Raw genomic sequence first — 20,209 nt, 5'->3', positions numbered from 1 at the left:
AGGAGATAAAACTTTTGAGGCTGGTGTGAGCAGTGTTAATGACACTGTTAATGTACAAAGCACTTGCTGTTCATAGCTTAACCAGAAAGCGATCGTTGTACATGCTGATATGCAGAGATGTGGCATAAATCCTATGAGTCAAATATCAATTTCCTAAAAATATGTGAGTATGAGTTGAAAGTTAAAAATATGTAAGAAATCACCGTAGAATGATGCTGAATGTACTGCTGAAAGTTATCTCTGGTGATAATGTCAAAACCAGTTAGGTATTTGATAGTAAGTTGGAGGATTCATGATCAGAATGCAGAACTGTGGAGCAGCGTTGCTTTTTGACAGAATGCCCGCATAAGCTCAGGAAAGACTTTAATTCCTTCATGGCGGCAACATAAAATAAGTTACCCTGAATAATGTAATGAGTCTGTGGAATTTTTTTATGTGATATATAGTTCTAATTTCTTCTTTTATTAAAAAATAGAGTGTGTTCCAGGGATGTGGAGGATGGCAAGGCTAAATAAGCATAGCACCAAGGATTTTTTGTGAAGGACAGGGAAGCCCTGGCTTGCTACAGTCCTTAGGGTCGCAAAAGTTGGGCACAGCTTAGCAACTGAACAACAAAGGTTTTTAGGAGAGTGAAACTACCCTTTATTATAACGGTGAATGTATGCCATTATACATTTATCCAAAGCCATAAAATATACAACACCAAGAGTGAACCTTGCTCTAAAATATGAACTTGCAGTGATTATGTTGTATTAAAGTAGATTCATTCATGAGTTATAACAAATGTGCCATCTGGTGAGGATGTTGCTAATGGGAGAGGCTGTCTGTGTGTGTGTACTCAGTCATATCTGACTCTTGCGACCTCGTGGCCTGTAGCCCACCAGGCTCCTTTGTCCATGGTCCTCTCCAGACAAGAATGCTGGAGTGGGTTGCCATGCACTCCTCCAGGGGATCTTCCTGACCCAGGGATTGAACCCGCATCTCTTGTGTCTCCTGCATTGACAGATGGATTTTTTACCACTGCATCACCTGGGAAGCCCACGAGTATATGGGGGCAGGCAGTAAAAGGGAAATCTCTGTAATTTCCGCTCAGTATTGCAGTGAACATAAAACTGCTCTAAAAAGTAAAATCTATTAAAAATAGGTTATTCAGCAATCATGTGCTAACCAATTATATTACACAAATAGCTAGCAGTCATTTGTATTAGACTTGAACCTATATTACAAGGCTTAAAATGTGAACTTCTTTAACTCTCTATGAGCTGTTCTATATATTAATACACATTTACTACTGGAGAATCCAAGTTTAAGTTCCTGCCAAAACACTTATAAGCTCATGGGAGTTTGGTTTTCTCTTGAGTACATAGATTTTAAAATCGTTATATTACATGTCTATTTTTAGGAGGAAAAGATACTTGTAGCCTGAAGTCATGTTGATATTTTGTATGATGATAAAGATCCTGGCAGTAGTTTTAAACCTGACTTAATAAAGAAACTGCCAGGTATGTCTGTGACATTTAGTTTTTGAGTAAAATTTTGAAAGACTGAGCATAGTATATGTTCTTTGGATTCTGGTTAGAATACTTGCCTGCTGGTCATTGATGTATCCTGGCTACCCACTCTCTAGCCAGTGCATCTAGAATCCTCATACTCAGCCATCTTTTACTTGACAAATGGCAATATTCCAGTATTGTAATCACTTATTAGGGTTAATAGTTTAGAGTGAGATGAGGTATCTGATTTATACCTTGCACTGGGCTCTTCACTGGGGATACTGAGATACACGTACCCTGAAAGAGTTTGTATTCCAGTAAAAAGCACACATATGCAGATAAGTTTAATTCAATATGAGTAAGTCTTAATAAATTGAAAAGAGTTGAAGTCATAAAGAGTGTGTTCTCTGACCATAAATAATTTAAATTAGAAGTTGGTGTTATCAAGTAATCTCTAATTATTTGGGAATTAACATATTCCAAGGGGTAATAATCAAAAAGGAAATGCAGTAGTCACAGAGGCTATTAGCAAATATTCTAAACTCAAAAATCATAAAATACAAGTATCAACATGTGTGGAATATAGAACTACATGAGTAATTACAGGGAAATGTATATCTGTAAGTTCCTACATTACAAATAAACAATAAATGGAGGAGAAAATATCAATGAAATAGAAACCAAAGTAATAATAAGGAAATTTTATAGCTGCTTCCTTAAAAAAGAAGGAAATTCCATAGCTGCTTCTTAAAAAAAAAAAGAAAGAAAGAAATTTACTTGATAAACTGTTAACCAAATTTATCAAGAAAAAAACATTAAAAAAAATCAAAGACTGGGATGAGTAGAGGGGTTATCCAAATTCTACAAATATTAAAAGGATAATAAAAGTATATTGTGAGCAAATGTGATTTAAAATTTTTGACAAATTAAATGAAATAGACAAACTCCTCAAAAGACACAAACCACCTAGGCTTATTCAGTAGTTCAAGATCTAATAAAAACTTTTAACTTATAGTTCAATAATATTCCTACCAAAAAAACTTGATCTCCCTATCATTTCACTTGTTAATACTATAACATATTTAAAGTGAAAAAATAATCCACATAAATTCTTAAGGAAAATATAAAGAGGAAACCCTTTCGAACTCAGTTTATCAGACTGATAAAACCAAAACTGTAAACCAAAACTAGATAAAGATGTCATATGGTTAATTTAGCAAATATTGGCCATTATTCATCTAGACTAGATATGATGGTAATTTCAATGAATTTGATAGTATTGAAGTTGGAGGTTAAAGGACAAATTTTGGGTATAGTTTGTGAAAACAGACTGGAAGTACTTATGGATTAAATGTAGTGTGTAAAAGAAGGGTTAAACTCATGTACTTGAGCAACAGAGATGAGGAATGGTACATTTTATGACGATGAGGAAGACAGAAGAGCAGCCTTTGAGTACAAATCAGATTTCACTTAGCATGTGTTAAATTTGAAATGTTTATTAGGCATTCAAACTAAAATGTCAAGTAGTCAATTAGATAAACAGATAAGGGCTTGGGTGGGAGAAATGTCACTGTTAAAGTTATTCATTTGACTGTCATTGGCATGTTGATAGTACTTTACTCTGGAGCACTGGATAAAATGTCATTAAGAGAAAATGAAGGAAAAGGAGATAATTAACTTTCCAACACTTAAAGGATTAGCAGAGGTGGAGGGTCCAGGAGAGAAAGCTGAGAACAGCAGGCAGTAAGCGCAGAAGAATAACTTGAAGGGTAGACCATTGGAAACTAAGAGAAGACTGCTAAAAACATTTGAACATACACTTTAAAAAAATTCTGAACGAATGGTCATCTGTGTCTAGTTGTAGAGATTGAGAAAGGTGACAGAAGAGGGACTGTTGGATTTTTAACATGGTCTTCAATGGCTTTGCCAAGAATTTTTTCAATGAAATATGGGGACTAATTTCACTTGGAGTAGCTTACATGAGATTGAGGGGGAAGAAACAGACAGCGACCCAGGCAATTATTTTCAAGATGTTTTGCGGTAAAATTGAGCCTGTGTATAACAGATGTTTTTAAAATATGAAACGTATTTAATATCCTTGTATGCCAGTGGGAATGATCTAGTAGACCAAGGATGTGATGATTAGACGTTTCCTTTGTATAATGATAGGGTTTGGTCTTTAACAGGACCGGAGAGCTTTCATTTTAACAAAAAAAGAAGAAGAAAATGACTGTAGACATGAATGGGTTAAATAAAAATTAATGTTAGAAAATTATCACTAATGCTTTTAAAACATACACAATTTATGTATGTGAGCTTTCTCCGGTCTGTGAAAATTGAGTCACGAAAGATCCTGTGGAGCACAGTGAGAATAGGAATGGTTCATCTTCTAATAAATAACTAAACAGATATCACGGGCTGTAGCTTGGAGCTTCCTAAAGCACATTAATAACTAGATTCAGTGTATGTGACAGCTAAAATTTACTTTTCTGGTGGCTGTGTTATGAAGATTAAAGTTTTCTATTATTACAACTTATCCTTCACAGCATTCGAGAGCCTAATTCTGTTTCCTAGTGATTTAAATTTCCTTTCAGAAATTTTATCTTATTTTTTCTTTGGTGATTGCAAAGTAATACCATGAAGTTAGGCCAGTTTTGATATGGAAGAACAATTTCGTCATGATTCATCAGTAATAAGAAATCTTAAAGGGTGTATTCAGGAAAATATATAAATGGTCTCTTCTCTTATTTTAATACTGTTTTAGCAAGTTTTGCCTAATGCTTGACTGGCTATCTTATAGGCTTAGAGTAAAAAAAAAAAAATCACAAGCTTTCCACTTTGTATATGTTAAATTTGAAATGTCTCTTAGGCATCCAAACCAAAATATTTGTGTCAACCTCACTACTTCTCTTCTTCTTCCTATAGTCTTAACTAGCTCCATGACACTGATTTTTACTTCTTTTTTTTTCCTTAATATACAGCTAGCATTATTTAAAGTCTCATTTATCATCTCTTCTATTATTCAATACTGCCATTCTTTATCACTCACACACTATAAAGTTGTACCTACCCATCAAAATTATATCACCTTTGGGCAACTCTGATGTTGCTCAAGTTAAAGTAAAAAGTTTCCATGTAAATAGTTGCTTTCACTGGATGAGATAAGGAATGTACAGATGCAACTTGCCTATAAAAGTAATTTCCATTCTGCTACGAAAGAAAAGAGGCTTGCCCTGAATATTGGGAAGTGACAATCAAACCCAATTCAGTATAACAAATAAAGTGCTATTTTAATAAGATATGTAAAATATTTTGGCCACCTGATACAAGGAGCTGACTCATTGGAAAAGACCCTGATGTTGGGAAAGATTGAAGGCAATAGAAGCGGGCAGCAGAAAATGAGATGGTCAGATAGCATCACTGACTCAATGGGCATGAATTTGAGCAAACTCTGGGGGACAGTGAAAGACAGGGCAGCCTGGCATGCTACAGTCCTTGGTGTCACAGAGAGGCCGACACGACTTAGTGCCTGAGCAGCAACAGCAAGACACATTGTTCTGTGAGACGACAATGTCCAGTGACAAAATAGACACTGCAGTTCAGAAGATGAAGATAAGATGCTCTTCTTCTTTTCCCAGGAGGGAGAGTTGCCCACCTTCTCTATGAGTGCTGAGCCATAAATAAGATACTACCTGTGAACTCCTTGAGGCTAGAGCGGTCAGAAAATGTTGAGTTGTTATCATTATTGTCTTAAGTTTTTACAATCTGAGAAAGTAAGGTTACAAATAGCTAACTATAATGAAATACGATGAAATGCGGTAATAAAAGTACAAGGGAACGGTTGTCTACCTCTGGAGAACAGGACTTTCCAAGGCGCTTCTTTAAATCGCTCTGTTTTTGACAAAGCAAAATAATGGAGAAGAATGCGTTATATGGGGGAGAAAAGGTGAATAAACATACTGAAAAGTCACACTGTGTGGTAAACTGAAGAAAGTCTGAGGAATCTATCTAGTGTTGGCAAAGCTTGAGAGGAGGATGGATGGTAAGCTCGAAGGACGTGGATGGGGTCAGTGAAGGGTCATAAACGCCTTCCATGTGACTTTAACCTTTGTCCTTTAAGCTACAGAGCAGTTGTGAAGGGTTTTAGATGGTTTTTCATATCATCAAATATGTATTTAGAAAAAAACAAGTTTGTGTGACATCACGTCAAATGGATAGGCTCATAGAAGATACACAGAGAAACAATGTAATTAAATGCTGGAATATTGTCATTTCCCCCAAAGAGACAACAGGCTCCAGAATGGGGAAAAGTGAAGTGAATGGAGAGGAGATAGATTTTGGTGATATTTTCCAGGTACAGTCAAGGAGAATTAGGAAGACTTACTGGAGATGTGGATGGACCTAGTGTCTGTCATACAGGATGAAGTAAGTCAGAAAGAGAAACAAATATTGTATATTAGTGCATATCTGTGCAATCTAGAAAATGGTACAGATGAACTTGTTTCCAGGGCAGGAATAGAGATGCAAATGTAGACAACGGGCATGTAAATCGGAGGGTGGGGAGGGTGGGATGAACTGGGAGAGTGGCACTGACATGCATGCACCGCCATGTGTGAAACAGAGTGGGGACCTGCCGCACAGCACAGGGAGCTCTGCGCCGTGCTTGGGGTGACCCAGGGGGCAGGGCTGGGGAGCAGAGAGTGGTCCACGAGGGACGGGCACACGTCTACATATACCTGATTTACATCGTTGCATAGGAGGAACTAACAGGACGCTGTAAAGCACCTGCAATAAGAAAAAAGACTTAGTGACTGATCGGATATCGGGGAAATGGAAGAGAGAGGAATGAGACTTGATGCCTTTCAGGAACTGGGTGAGGGATGGGTGGTCGTGCTGTTCACAGAGACAGAGTGAAGAAAAGGTCATTGTTCACATGTTAGATTTTGAGGTATTTATATATGGTATATACACACGTATCTACTATTAAACAGTTGAAAGTGCAGCCAGATTATAGGGAAACTACCCAGGAGATCAATTGAACAGAATTCTTATGAAGATGAGTGTATATTAACATCTGTAAAAGCCTTGAAGTGAAGTGAAAGTGAAAGTCGCTCAGTTGTGTCTGACTCTTTGTGACCCCATGGACTATACAGACCATGGGATTCTCCAGAATACTGGAGTGGGTAGCTGCTCCCTTCTCCGGGGGATCTTCCCAACCCAGGGATCAAACACAGGTCTCCCGCATTGCAGGAGGATTCTTTACCAGCTGAGTCACAAGGGAAGCCCAAGAATACTGAGGTGGGTAGCCAATCCCTTCTCCAGCTGATCTTCCTGACTCAGGAATTGAACTGGGGTCTTCTGCATTGTAGGCAGATTCTTTACCAACTAAGCTACCAGGGAAGCCCCTTATCAGTATAAAATAAAACCATTTTCTCTAAAGACACTGACCTTAGTTCCAACCTTAGGGTGACATCAAGATATTTCACAGATATTTCAATTATAAATTTATCTAGAGTTACAAACCAAAAGTGGAAACTTGGACTGGAAAAAAAAAACAAAAAACAGCTAATTCAAGGAATGTTAGAATATTATGAAAAGTCCCATTTAAATGAGAAACTGCTAGTAAAATAAACATGAAAATCCTAACCAGTATTATTTATAAAATGTATAGTCACTACCAAGACTCTTTAAATATACTACTAGCTGAAAAATGTAATAATTCTAAAGAGATAATTCTAAAGTCTTCTGGAATTTTAATGCTGGGGAAGACTCTTGAGAGGCCCTTGGACAGCAAGGAGATGAAACCAGTCCATCCTAACTCTGAATGTTCATTGGAAGAACTGATGCTGAAGCTGAAGCTCCAGTACTTCGCCCATGAGATAATAAGAACCAACTCACTGGAAAAGACCCTGATGCTGGGAAAGATTGAAGACCAAAGGGGAGACAAAAGATTGGAGACAACCCAGAGGATGAGATGGTTAGATTGCATGGCCGACTCAAGGAACATGGATTTGAGCAAACTCTGGGAGACAGTGGAGGACAGAAGAACCTGGTGCGCTACAGTCCATGGGGTCGCAAAGAGTCGGGCACAGCATAGAGACTGAACAACAGCAATAGCCTCCGATAGTCAGGTCAACGAAGAAAGGTCTCTGTGTGAAAACATGTGGCATATTTTAAAATCTTTGTTTTCCCTCAAGCATTGATGGTCAGTCCAATTATCAGATCACCAGAACTGGGGGGAAAAAAAGACTTCATTTTCAAGATGGCCTAAAGATATAGACCTTTATGGATTTCCCAAATTATTCAGCTTATTAATGTTTAAATACTAAAGCTGAAACTCCAGTACTTTGGCCACCTCATGCAAAGAGTTGACTCATTGGAAAAGACCCTGATGCTGGGAGCGATTGAAGGCAGGAGAAGAAGGGGACGACAGAGGATGAGATGGCTGGATGGCATCACTGACTCCATGGACGTGAGTCTGGGTGAACTCCCGGAGTTGGTGATGGACAGGGAGGCCTGGCGTGCTGCAATTTATGGGGTCACAAAGAGTCAGACACGACTGAGTGACTGAACTGAACTGAAATACCTTAAACTTGTGATTAGTCAGTTATTTTGATATGCTCTAAAATACTCTGTGGTGTTCAATAGCAATTAATTAAAAAATCAAATGAAATGTTTCCAACTTAAGTGAGGGGCTTCTGAAAAATAATCTAAAGATACAATTATTTCTGCACCAAGTTTAAATTAATGCTATACTCTATGTGGAACATACATATTCTAGAGCTTATGAGTATTAATGATCTCATTTAGACATTTGATATGTTTACTGTGAGAGAGATCTTGCAGCATAAATCAATTTTTATATGAAATTGCCATAAGATGGTATGTACTTTTTTTTACTTCTTGGTAGAAAGAAATTTGAAATTCAAATCACTAGCTGCTGAAGCGAGTTATTAAAAATGCATTAGGGTTGAAAATGTGGCTGTATATAATTGTCATAACAGATATTCAAAACAAATTTATCCTCAATGAAAACTGAGCGAAAGCAATTTACATAGAATCAGCTAATAAATTTTCCTTAATTTCCTAAGCAGATGAAAAAGAAACAGTTTATAGAAATTTTAACAAAGTAAATATGAGTGCAGTCTGTGGGGAGGAAAATATAAATAAAGCCCCTTAGAAGGATGAATGAAGATAGACCTATGTGAAGTTCCCATTCTACGTGATGCAAGAAAAGCAATGCTCATTTTGGGACCAGTCTTATTTCTAAATCCCCGACAACCTGACATTGAAAACATCATCTTATTCCATCCTCTTTATTCCTATTGGAGTTGTCAGTATTTAACTATATGTAAACATCCAAGAGAATTGGGGAAAAGATGAAAATGGCCTTATGAAGACTAGCCATCTATAAATAGAGCATATCCTTTTGCTAGAAGCAAAAGCATCGGGAAATGTGAAAGCAGCACTGTGTACAATGTGGTGTCTTGAAGACTTTCACTTGATTCCATGAAAATGGCTTAATGCTTAGATGAGCACCTCCCGGCACCATGTGAAGAATAATCATCGGTGTGGATCCTCCTGAACCCCCTCCAGAAGTTCCCAGAGTGATATTCACTTATTCGGGTTAAGGCATTGTATCCACTTGTGTATTTACTCATTCATTCATTCATCCTCCTATAATCCCTTACTTTGAAGACATCTCAGTTTCTTGAACAGAAGCTTCCATGGACACACACCTTGGTTCCTGCGGCAGTCACAGTTAATCCATGGTCATTTATTAATTGTCTCATAATATCTGAGCGCTAGTGCCCATCATTCAGGGAAGACTCATAGAAATGGAATGCAAAATGTTGGTTTGATGTAGGATAAGATGAAGGGGGCCTATGCCCAAGGCTGGATGCACTTGACTGACAGAGGTGGAGATCAGCAAGAAAGGCCATGGGTAAAGACTTCTGGATGGAGAGAATTTGTGAAGTTGTGCTCTCAAAATAATAGGGAACTTGCAGAGTTAGACTTGATCTTTGTAATATTTGAATCAAGGCCGGTTGAAATTTTGCAGCATCTAAGAAATCTTCAGTAATGATCGTTCTGTGTGGTTTAAGGAAGTCTTAGAAAAGCAACCACTCAGTCATCAGGATTTGTTTATTACCTACTGGGCCATGAAAGTCATCTCTTCAGTGAGAAATAGAAATCACACTCTTAGAAAATACCTGTAAGAGTATTCTGGGCTTGATTTAGAGTATGCAGCAGTAGGATTTATGTTAGGAAAATTACTGTCTTTGTTCACTTTTTTAAACTACTCACTTGTGTGTCATCCACAGTGGTACTACATCAGGGGAAAGCATAGTGTGGTTTAAACAATAATGTCTTTCTCTCACTTTCCTATCTGTAAAATGCAAATAATATTATAGCTCGAAAGTGAGATGACAATTTCATGTAAGATGATGTGTAAATGTAAAACAGTTATGGTTGTACAAGTCATTTCTGCCTCAGATTTTGCATCTTTGAAACCAGGGACATTTTTCATACCAACTTTAGAAAAATTCTGAGACCAATTTACATGATAAAGTAATTTATAGTTTCAAACAAGCCATTTTCCATGGTAAATCAGATAGTAATTTGAGAAAGAATATTCAACAGCGTGATTTTGTTATGACATTATTTCCATCATTTCTGAAGCATTTTTACATATATATAATGGATTTAGATCCAATGCCCTTAATTATTATTTCAGAATATCATCAATGCATCTGGAGTTTTTAAAAATCTCTTTTTACCCATTAACAAAGTCTACTTAATTGTGTAATATCTGACAGATGCAGCAGGAGAAATGATAATTGCATAATGTTCACTGAGGATAAATTGTTTTTCTATCATTAATGGAATGTTATGTATTACATTTCAAGTAATGAATGCATATTTATTTACAACTTACAATTTTAAGGATATATCACTGAGACTTTATTCTTGAATTATGACTTTGTACCTTGCTATAAATATCTATACAGCATCTTTTATATTATAAATAATGGTGTTTAATATTTGTTTCAAATTTATATAATATTTAAAAAATTATAAATCCTTTTTACATCTAATACTTCAGTAACAAAAAGTAAAATTTTAATTGCCCATGAAACAGTCTTAAGTTACAAACCAATAATAGCCTCTAACATGATTTTATTTAGAGAACATATTTAGGGAACCATAGGCTTTGAGAGTCAGTGAAATTCTTTTTTTGATGATAATTATTGAATTTGTTAAATTATGTGTAAAATTAATTTTGAAATCAAAATTATTTTTATACATAATTTGATGTCTATCCTGAAGAGGTGATTGAATTCCTTATGTACAATATTCAGGGAAATTAATGTTTTTCCCCCATTTATTTGGAGACAAAGAGAGAAAAAAAGAGAGAGATTGTTAAGTGTTATGCAACTATTTTCCCCCTAGTTTTCCTTTGAAACAAGTTAATCATAGAAATCTGGGTACTATAAAATTAAAATTTAATCAGATTTGCACTAGACTGTATTTCTCCACTAATTCTTTTACCCTTTCATAAAAAGGTTTTCTTGGTATAGTGGGAATTGTCCTAATCCTGGAGTACCAGGAAGTTCTCCTAGTCTTAGAGCTGGTACACCCGACTTTTAGGTACCTAAAAGTCAACTTTGCTCTCTTTTATTCCAGTTCTACCTTGCAAGTAAACTCACGAGATCAGACCCATTATTATCCCCAAGCTTGGATATTTTATGCACTTAAATCACATTCGAACAATAATTGGAATGTTGCTTTCACTCTAATGGCAACCCACTCCAGTATTCTTGCCTGGGAAATTCCATGGACAGCAGAGTCTACAGTCCATGGGACTGCAGAAAGTCGAACATGGCTTAGCAACTAAACAACTAAAACAGTGATCATACTCTTTTCCACTCTGTGTCCTTTACTAGAGAAACATAATTGTTCCCACTAGCTATATTAGGAGTTATCACATACTAGGCCATAGAAAGCTGAGCAGAAGACTAACTCAAAGCACTGGGAAGTTGTAACTGTCATATAATTAATAGCAGTTGACCTGCTAGAATTTCACATATCAATCAGTTGACTTTCTATGGAAAGTGGATTTCCCTCCCTCCCTCTCTCCCTCCCTCTCTTCCCTTTGCTTCCATCCTTATTTTTGTTTTTCTAGTGTGATAGAAAGAAAAAAATGACCTTTTCCAGTCCTGGCCACAGGACTGGCCAAATTTCTCCAAGCCAGTCTTCAGCAATATGTGAACCGTGAACTTCCAGATGTTCAAGCTGGTTTTAGAAAAGGCAGAGGAACCAGAGATCAAATTGCCAACATCCACTGGATCATTGAAAAAGCAAGAGTTCCAGAAAAACATCTATTTCTGCTTTATTGACTATGCCAAAGCCTTTGACTGTGTGGATCACAATAAACTATGGAAAATTCTGAAAGACATGGGAATACCAGACCACCTGACCTGCCTCTTGAGAAACCTGTATGCAGGTCAGGAAGCAACAGTTAGAACTGGACATGGAACAACAGACTGGTTCCAAATAGGAAAAGGAGTACGTCAAGCCTGTATATTGTCACCCTGCTTATTTAACTTATATGCAGAGTACATCATGAGAAATGCTGGGCTGGAGGAAGCACAAGCTGGAATCAAGATTGCCAGGAGAAATATCAATAACCTCAGATATGCAGATGACACCACCCTTATGGCAGAAAGTGAAGAGGAACTCAAAAGCCTCTTGATGAAAGTGAAAGAGGAGAGTGAAAAAGTTGGCTTAAAGCTCAATATTCAGAAAACTAAGATCATGGCATCTGGTCCCATCACTTCATGGGAAATAGATGGGGAAACAGTGGAAACAGTGGCTGACTTTATTTTTCTGGGCTCCAAAATCACTGCAGATGGTGATTGCAGCCATGAAATTAAAAGACGCTTTCTCCTTGGAAGGAAAGTTATGACCAACCTAGACAGCATATTAAAAAGCAGAGACATTACTTTGCCAACAAAGGTCCGTCTAGTCAAGGCTTTGGTTTTTCCAGTGGTCATGTATGGATGTGAGAGTTGGACTATGAAGAAAGCTGAGCGCCGAAGAATTAATGCTTTTGAATTTTGGTGTTGGAGAAGACTCTTGAGAGTCTCTTACGTTTTTCTCTACTCTGTACTGCCTGCATGTTTGTTCTTGGACCACTAACATGCCACTTGTTTTAAATTGCCACCAGATCACATGATAGCATGTGTTATAGCATTTGTTAGAGCAATTGTTTCCCAAACACACTCAGTTCTTACTTTATAAAGGTACCTTAGCAATTTATCTAAGGGCATGGAATATGCTTTTTTTTTACTTTGGGCTTCCCTGGTGGCTCAGACAGTAAAGAATCCGCCTGCAGTGCAGGAGATCTGGGTTCTGATCCCCTGGAGGAGGGCCTGGCACCCCACTCCAGTATTCTTGCCTGGAGAATCCCATGGACGGAGGAGCCTGGTGGGCAACAGTCTGTGGAGTCACAAAGAGTCGGACACAGCTGAGCAGCTAACACTTTCACTTCACTTTAGCTTCTCTCTTTAAGTTTTAAATTTTTCTCCAACAAAATCTGTAGGCACTTTACAGTTTTTCTTGTTATAGTGAAGGTAATTTTTTCTAATTAACAATTGTTAGTGTATACAGATCCTGCTAGTCTCTTGCGTTAACTATATGTGATAACTGCTGTATACTTTTGTTGTTTTAATAGTGTTTTCCTATTAATACTATTAGTATTTTCATATCAGTGATCATATTTTCTGCAAATATGGATAGTTCTATCTCCTCCTTTCTTAGTCTTTTTCTTACCTTCCTGTCCAGGACCTGTGCTACCTGATCAAGAGCCCCTTTGCCATGCTTCCAGGAGGCAGGGACTCTGTCTAGTACTTGTGCATAAAGTAAAATAAGTTTTGGTGAATCAATTTTAAATAAAATCCCTTTCTATTCTTCATATATTTATGGGGTTTTTTTTCTCATAAAGGTATTGAACTGTATCAATGCTGTTATTTTTTTTTAGCCTGCTGAGGTAACCATGTGATTTTTCTCATGGAGTCTATCAATTTTAAGAACTACATTTAGACACTTTCTGATGTTAGCTATGCTTTAGGTGACTCAAGGTAAGTACATATGTGTTCTTTGCTTCTTAGAAAACTATTATCTAACTAGAGAAATAGGTCTATATCCACATGTTTTGTCACTTTCTTCCTGTCATTTTACCTTCATTCAAGACAACTGACTTTAAAGCACAAATTGGCTGTCCAAATTCAAATAATACTGTGTAATCATGTTGGAGAAGACTCTTGAGAGTCCCTTGGACTGCAAGGAGATCCAACCACTCCATCCTAAAGGAAATCAGTCCTGAGTGTTCATTGGAAGGACTGATGCTGAAGCTGAAACTCCAATACTTTGGCCACCTGATGCAAAGAACAGACCTATTTGAAAAGACCCTGATGCTGGGGAAGATTGAAGGCAGGAGGAGAAGGGGATGACAGAGGATGAGATGGTTGGATGGCATCACTGACTCAATGGACATGAGTTTGGGTAGACTCCGGGAGTTGGTGATGGATAGGGAGGCCTGGCGTGCTGCACTCCATGGGGTCACAAAAAGTTGGACATGACTGAGTGAACTGAACTGAATCATGTAAGTTTCCTAGGTTAGCCTAACAGACTACTGCAGATTTGTCTTAAAATTGCAGTTTATTTTCTCCCATTTCTAAGGATCAGAGTTCAAGGGTCAGGGTGTTGGCTGGGCTGCACCTCCAGAGCCTCTGAGAGGATCCTCAGCGAGATCCTGAGAGAGATCCTCTGTTGGCTCCAGGGGTCCATTCAGCCTACACGCATGTGGCCACGTCCACTGCGTCATGCCTCACAGCTCCCTCTGCTCCTCTGTTGCTCATCAGCTCCGGTGTCCTCACTGATTCCAGGGTGCACCCTTCTCAAGGTCCTACCCTTAATCACCCCTGCAAAGACCCCTTTTCCCAAATAAGTTCTCATTCACAGGTTCTGGGGTTTAGGACTTGACATACCATTGGGAGGGGACGCTATTCAACCCATTACTGTCACTGAAAGATCTAAAGTTGTGCATCTGCTGAGTAAAGTCCTAGAAGCTGTGGTGTCTCTGCTAGTATCTGTGTAGCAAAGCTCTGCCTCTCAGAGGGAGAATGATGCTAGAGCTGACAGAGTTGTTTCATGCCTTTTTGTTTTTAGAGTCAGTGGAACATGTTGAGAGAGAGACCAGGATGGGGGGTGGCGGGAGGGAGGAGGGAGGAAAGAGCTATAGAGATTTCCTGTTTAATGCTTATTTTTCCTTTGTACTGATGTTCTGCAACTTAGCCCTGAAAATAGATTTTCTTTTTGGTTTTTTTTTGTTGTTGTTGTTGTTTTGTTTTTCTGTAATAGACAACTTCAAAATAATTTTGGAGTAATAACATAGAGTTTTCTGGGATACCTTTCATCCTCCCTGCACTCTGAGGCTCTTTTGTAGTTGAATTCTCCCTCCTGTGATGACGTCCCCATTAGCCATTGTTTGCCATTATTAAATAGCATGGATTTCAGAGCAGTAGCTATCGCATAAACTGGTGGAAAGAGCACCAGTGTGAGAAGCAGAAGGTGTGACCAGGTTCTGGTCATCACTCTAGCTTGTGCTGGCCACCCCGAGAGGACAGCTGTTTCCTTTGGTGAAGTGAGGGCATCTCAGCTCTCAGTGTTGTTAAGTTAGAATGATTTTGGTTGAAAGCAACAGTTCAGTTCAGTCACTCAGTTGTGTCCGACTCTTTGTGACCCCATGAATCACAGCACACCAGGCCTCCCTGTCCATCACCAACTCCTGGAGTTCACCCAGACTCACGTCTATCGAGTCAGTGATGCCATCCAGCCATCTCATCCTCTGTCGTCCCCTTCTCCTCCTGCCCCCCAATCCCTCCCAGCATCAGAGTCCCCAATTCACAACTTAAAGACGAGCATGCTCACATATTACAGCATGTCCAGGAAAAGAAAATGGCTCCAGGGTAGGTTCATTCTTGATTCTTGCTCAAGAATGAAAATTAAGGCCGTGCGTTCTTTTTTTTTCCCTCTCTTTCCTGTCTCTGCTCTGCCATTTGTATGGTTGCCCTCATCTTCAGTCTACTAGAATGAGAGCTGTAGCATCTCTGAATTGTGACACCCGGACAACACAGCATCCCCCGGAGAAGGGGCTAGATTCATCTGGCAGTTACCTCCAGATTAGAAAACATTTCTCTGAAGCCACCAGAAGACTTCTGTTCACAAGACACTGGTTATATTTAGGTCATATTGTCTTTCTTAAACTAATCATGAGCAATTATAACCCTAGGAATAACAGATTCTACCAGGATACTGAAAGTGAGCAATGCCTACCTGGGTACTGGGGTGACGTGACATAGGGGCACACAACGAACAAAATCAGATTCTGTTAGGAATGAAGGAGCTAGAACTGGATGCTGAGTGGACAGCCAACGGTGATTAATTCTAATTCTAGTGTAATTTTATCCATAATTATTTTCTCTAGAAGATGCATTTCACACTGTAGTTTAATATTGGAGTGGCCTGTGCATGCTCAGGTGTCTCTGGCTCTTTGTGGCCCTGTGGACTGTAGCGCACCAGGCTTCTCTGTTCACAGGATTTTCCAGGCAAGAATACTGGAGTGGGTTGCCATTTACTTCTCCAGAGGATATTCCCGCCCCAAGGATCACATCTGTGTCTCCTGCATTGGCAGGCAGATTCTTTACCACTGTGCCAGCTGACAACAGAACTTGTGATTATTGATTATGAACATGTTGGGGTTGTCAGACAGTAAACATGAAAGTGTGTCACAAGGAGCTTAAAAAATGAGTTATATTGATTTTTTCCATGGTACATATTTCATATTTTTCAGTGATAGACAAATATAAGGAAGCAGCTATTGGAAAATAGATATAAAAGTTTTGGAAGGAAGCAATTATACACTTTCGATTCAAATAGTGTGACCAGAATATTGAAGCATACAATATATAGGGTAACACCAATAATTAAATTATAATTATGAACACTTAGGATTTGGGCTTTCAAAAGGGATTGATATGTAATAATTGAAATAATCTAAAACTTTAGTAAGTTTTTCACCTTTTTCTCTTACTGGAAAATCAATATTCTCTATCCTAATGAAGAGAATTTTATTAAACTATCTTCTAAAGTGTTTATTCCCAAAAATAAAAACTCTGACCTAATTAAAACAACCATAGGAGATTAGTAAAATGTCAGGAGAGATAAGAATTGTTAGTAAGATTAATAAGAAAGAAGAGTGCAGTTTGTATTTTGGTTCATTTGAATATACTTGAAAAAAATCTGAAGTTAAGTTCTTTAACTTTTCAAAATATAATTATCTTTAAAGAAAGAAACTGAATGCCTCAATAGGCACTATCTAATCTCAATCGTCATGACAGTTAACTGATGAGATACTTTAAAATTAAAAAAAAAATTCACCAAACAGGATTTTTCAGTTATTTATCTTATACTAATTAGTGAAAATTTATTTTATGCTTGTGAGTTAAACCTGTGTTGAATGTGAATAGCTTAATATCCACAGTTAGGCTAAGGGGAAAGATATATAACATAATAGTGTGGTGATTTTTACATTTTACAATAAACCTTAATTTGTTCATCCTAACTTTGCTGTTCAAAAAAGATCTTCATGACCAAGATAATCACGATGGTGTGATCACTCACCTACAGCCAGACATCCTGGAATGTGAAGTCAAGTGGGCCTTAGAAAGCATCACTATGAACAAAACTAGTGGAGGTGATGGAATTCCAGTGGAGCTCTTTCAAATCCTGAAAGATGATGCTGTGAAAGTGCTGTACTCAATATGCCAGCAAATTAGGAAAACTCAGCAGTGGCCACAGGACTGGAAAAGGTCCGTTTTCATTCCAATCTGAAAGAAAGGCAATGCCAAAGAATGCTCAAACTACCACACAATTGCACTCATCTCACACGCTAGTAAAGTAATGCTCAAAATTCTCCAAGCCAGGCTTTAGCAATATGTGAACCATGAACTTCCAGATGTTCAAGCTGGTTTTAGAAAAGGCAGAGGAACCAGAGATCAAATTGCCAACATCCACTGGATCATAGAAAAAGCAAGAGTTCCAGAAAAACATCTATTTCTGCTTTATTGACTATGCCAAAGCCTTTGACTGTGTGGATCACAATAAACTGTGGAAAATTCTGAAAGAGATGGGCATACCCAACCACCTGACCTGCCTTCTGAGAAACCTGTATGCAGGTCAGGAAGCAACAGTTAGAACTGGACATGGAACAACAGACTGGTTCCAAATAGGAAAAGGAGTACGTCAAGGCTGTATATTGTCACCCTGCTTATTTAACTTCTATGCAGAGTACATCATGAGAAATGCTGGGCTGGAGGAAGCACAAGCTGGAATCAAGATTGCCAGGAGAAATATCAATAACCTCAGATATGCAGATGACACCACCCTTATGGCAGAAAGTGAAGAGGAACTAAAGACCCTCTTGATGAAAGTGAAAGAGGAGAGTGAAAAGTTGGCTTAAAGCTCAACATTCAGAAAACTAAGATCATGGCATCTGGTCCCATCACTTCATGGGAAATAGATGGGGAAACAGTGGAAACAGTGGCTGACTTTATTTTTCTGGGCTCCAAAATCACTGTGGATGGTGACTGCAGCCATGAAATTAAAAGACGCTTACTCCTTGAAAGGAAAATTGTGACCAACCTAGATAGCATATTGAAAAGCAGAGAAATTACTTTGCCAACAAAGGTTTGTCTAGTCAAGGCTATGATTTTTCCTGTGGTCATGTATGGATGTCAGAGTTGGACTGTGAAGAAAGCTGAGCACCGAAGAATTGATGCTTTTGAACTGTGGTGTTGGAGAAGACTCTTGAGAGTCCCTTGGACTGCAAGGAGATCCAACCAGTCCATTCTGAAGGAGATCAGCCCTGGGATTTCTTTGGAGGGAATGATGCTGAAGCTGAAACTCCAGTACTTTGGCCACCTCATGCGAAGAGTTGACTCATTGGAAAAGACTCTGATGCTGGGAGGGATTGGGGGCAGAAGGAGAAGGGGCCGACAGAGGATGAGATGGCTGGATGGCATCACTGACTCGATGGACATGAGTCTGAGTGAACTCCAGGAGTTGGTGATGGACAGGGAGGCCTGGCGTGCTGCAATTCATGGGGTCGCAAAGAGTTGGACAGGACTGAGTGACTGAACTGAACTGAACTGAACTTTGCTAAGTATGCAAAGAAGACCCCTATGAAAAACTTGGGCTTAATTGGAGAAAATATCACTATGCCCTTCAGCCCATATCAGATTCCTCCTGAAAGTTCTACAAACTAAGTAATGGTAGAGCGACTAAAATCTAATGAACTATTTTCATCTGCAAGTGAAGCAGCTTCTCTTTTGTTTGGTCTTATTAAGTGATTCGCAGAAGTATGCCCTCCATTTCAGAACATATAGCCCAGTGCAGCTGTATGCTACCCTCTTCTTTATCTTTAATCTTTTCTTTTCTCATCAGATATGAAAGAGCCAATCACTTAATAGGCATCTACTGGTCTTCACTGTGAAAAGCATATATTTAAAATGAAAAAAAAAAATCCTATATAGAAGTTGAGTTATGTAGAGAATTGATAAATAAATGACATGAATTAATAAAGGAACAACTCAATAATTTACTTACTGAGTCCACTGTACGAACACAACCAGATTTCATAATGAGTCGGGAAGCCATCTGAATTCAGATCACACTGTCAAGGGCTTGAGAAACACCACCTACGACCACCGTCAGCAACAGGCTATTAACTGTGCATGAGTCATTCAGGGAAGGTTAAGGGAGGCTTGTTGGTCTTGACAAATGATTGTGAGCTTGATAGGAAGCTCCAAGAAGATTATTCTGTAAAAGACTCTGTAACCTTTGAATGTTGTTTTACCATTGCTAAGTCGTGTCCAACTCTCTGCAAGCTCATAAACTGCAGCACACCAGGCTCCTCTGTCCTCCACTATCTCCGGAGTTGGCTCAAATTCATGTCCATTGAGTCGGTGATGCTATCTAACCATCTCATCCTCTGTCGCCCCCTTCTCCTCCTGGCCTCAATCTTTCTGAGCATCAGGGTCTTTTCTAATAAGTCAGCTCTTCACATCATGTGGCCCAAAGTATTGGAGCTTCAGCTTTAGCATCACCTTTAAAGAGCACATTTCTATTCAAAACAACTGAAAGACTTTGTACATGGCTGGACACTAACTTGTGTTCAAGGTTAATGTAGACAAAGATGAGATTCAATTTCCAAGAAGGAACTGAGTCATTAAAGTCATCAAGTCCTTGCTAAAGAGTGAGAACTTAATTTTAAGGTGTAATTAAATGGTTTTAATGCCTTGTGGCTCAGACGGTAAAGAATCTGCCTGCAGTGCGGGAGACCCAGGTTCGATCCCTGGGTTAAGAGCCCCTGGAGAAGGAAATGGCCACCCACTCCAGTGTTCTGGCCTGGAGAATGCCATGGACAGGGGAGCGTGGCAGGCTACAGTCATCGCAAAGTGTCAGACATGACTTAGCGTCTAACGCTGACTGACTGACTGAAGGCATGATAAATGAAGGAGCATGATAAAACGTTTGGGTTAAAAATATAAGTCTAAAATCAGTGTGAACAAGACAATGGAAGATGAAGGGTA

The 20,209-nt window shown here is 38.6% G+C and overlaps 1 protein-coding gene across 1 annotated transcript in view; it reads left to right on the top strand.

Annotated features, from left to right (window-relative positions):
- Positions 1-20,209, top strand: part of DOK6 (docking protein 6) — a 413,808-nt gene that overhangs the window by 148,247 nt on the left and 245,352 nt on the right. The window lies entirely within an intron of this gene.

Source organism: Bubalus kerabau, chromosome 21, assembly GCF_029407905.1.
Source record: "Bubalus kerabau isolate K-KA32 ecotype Philippines breed swamp buffalo chromosome 21, PCC_UOA_SB_1v2, whole genome shotgun sequence".
Classification (NCBI taxonomy): domain Eukaryota; kingdom Metazoa; phylum Chordata; class Mammalia; order Artiodactyla; family Bovidae; genus Bubalus; species Bubalus kerabau.
The sequence above is the reverse complement of the archived record's forward strand: the minus strand, read 5'-3'. Positions and strand labels throughout refer to the sequence as shown.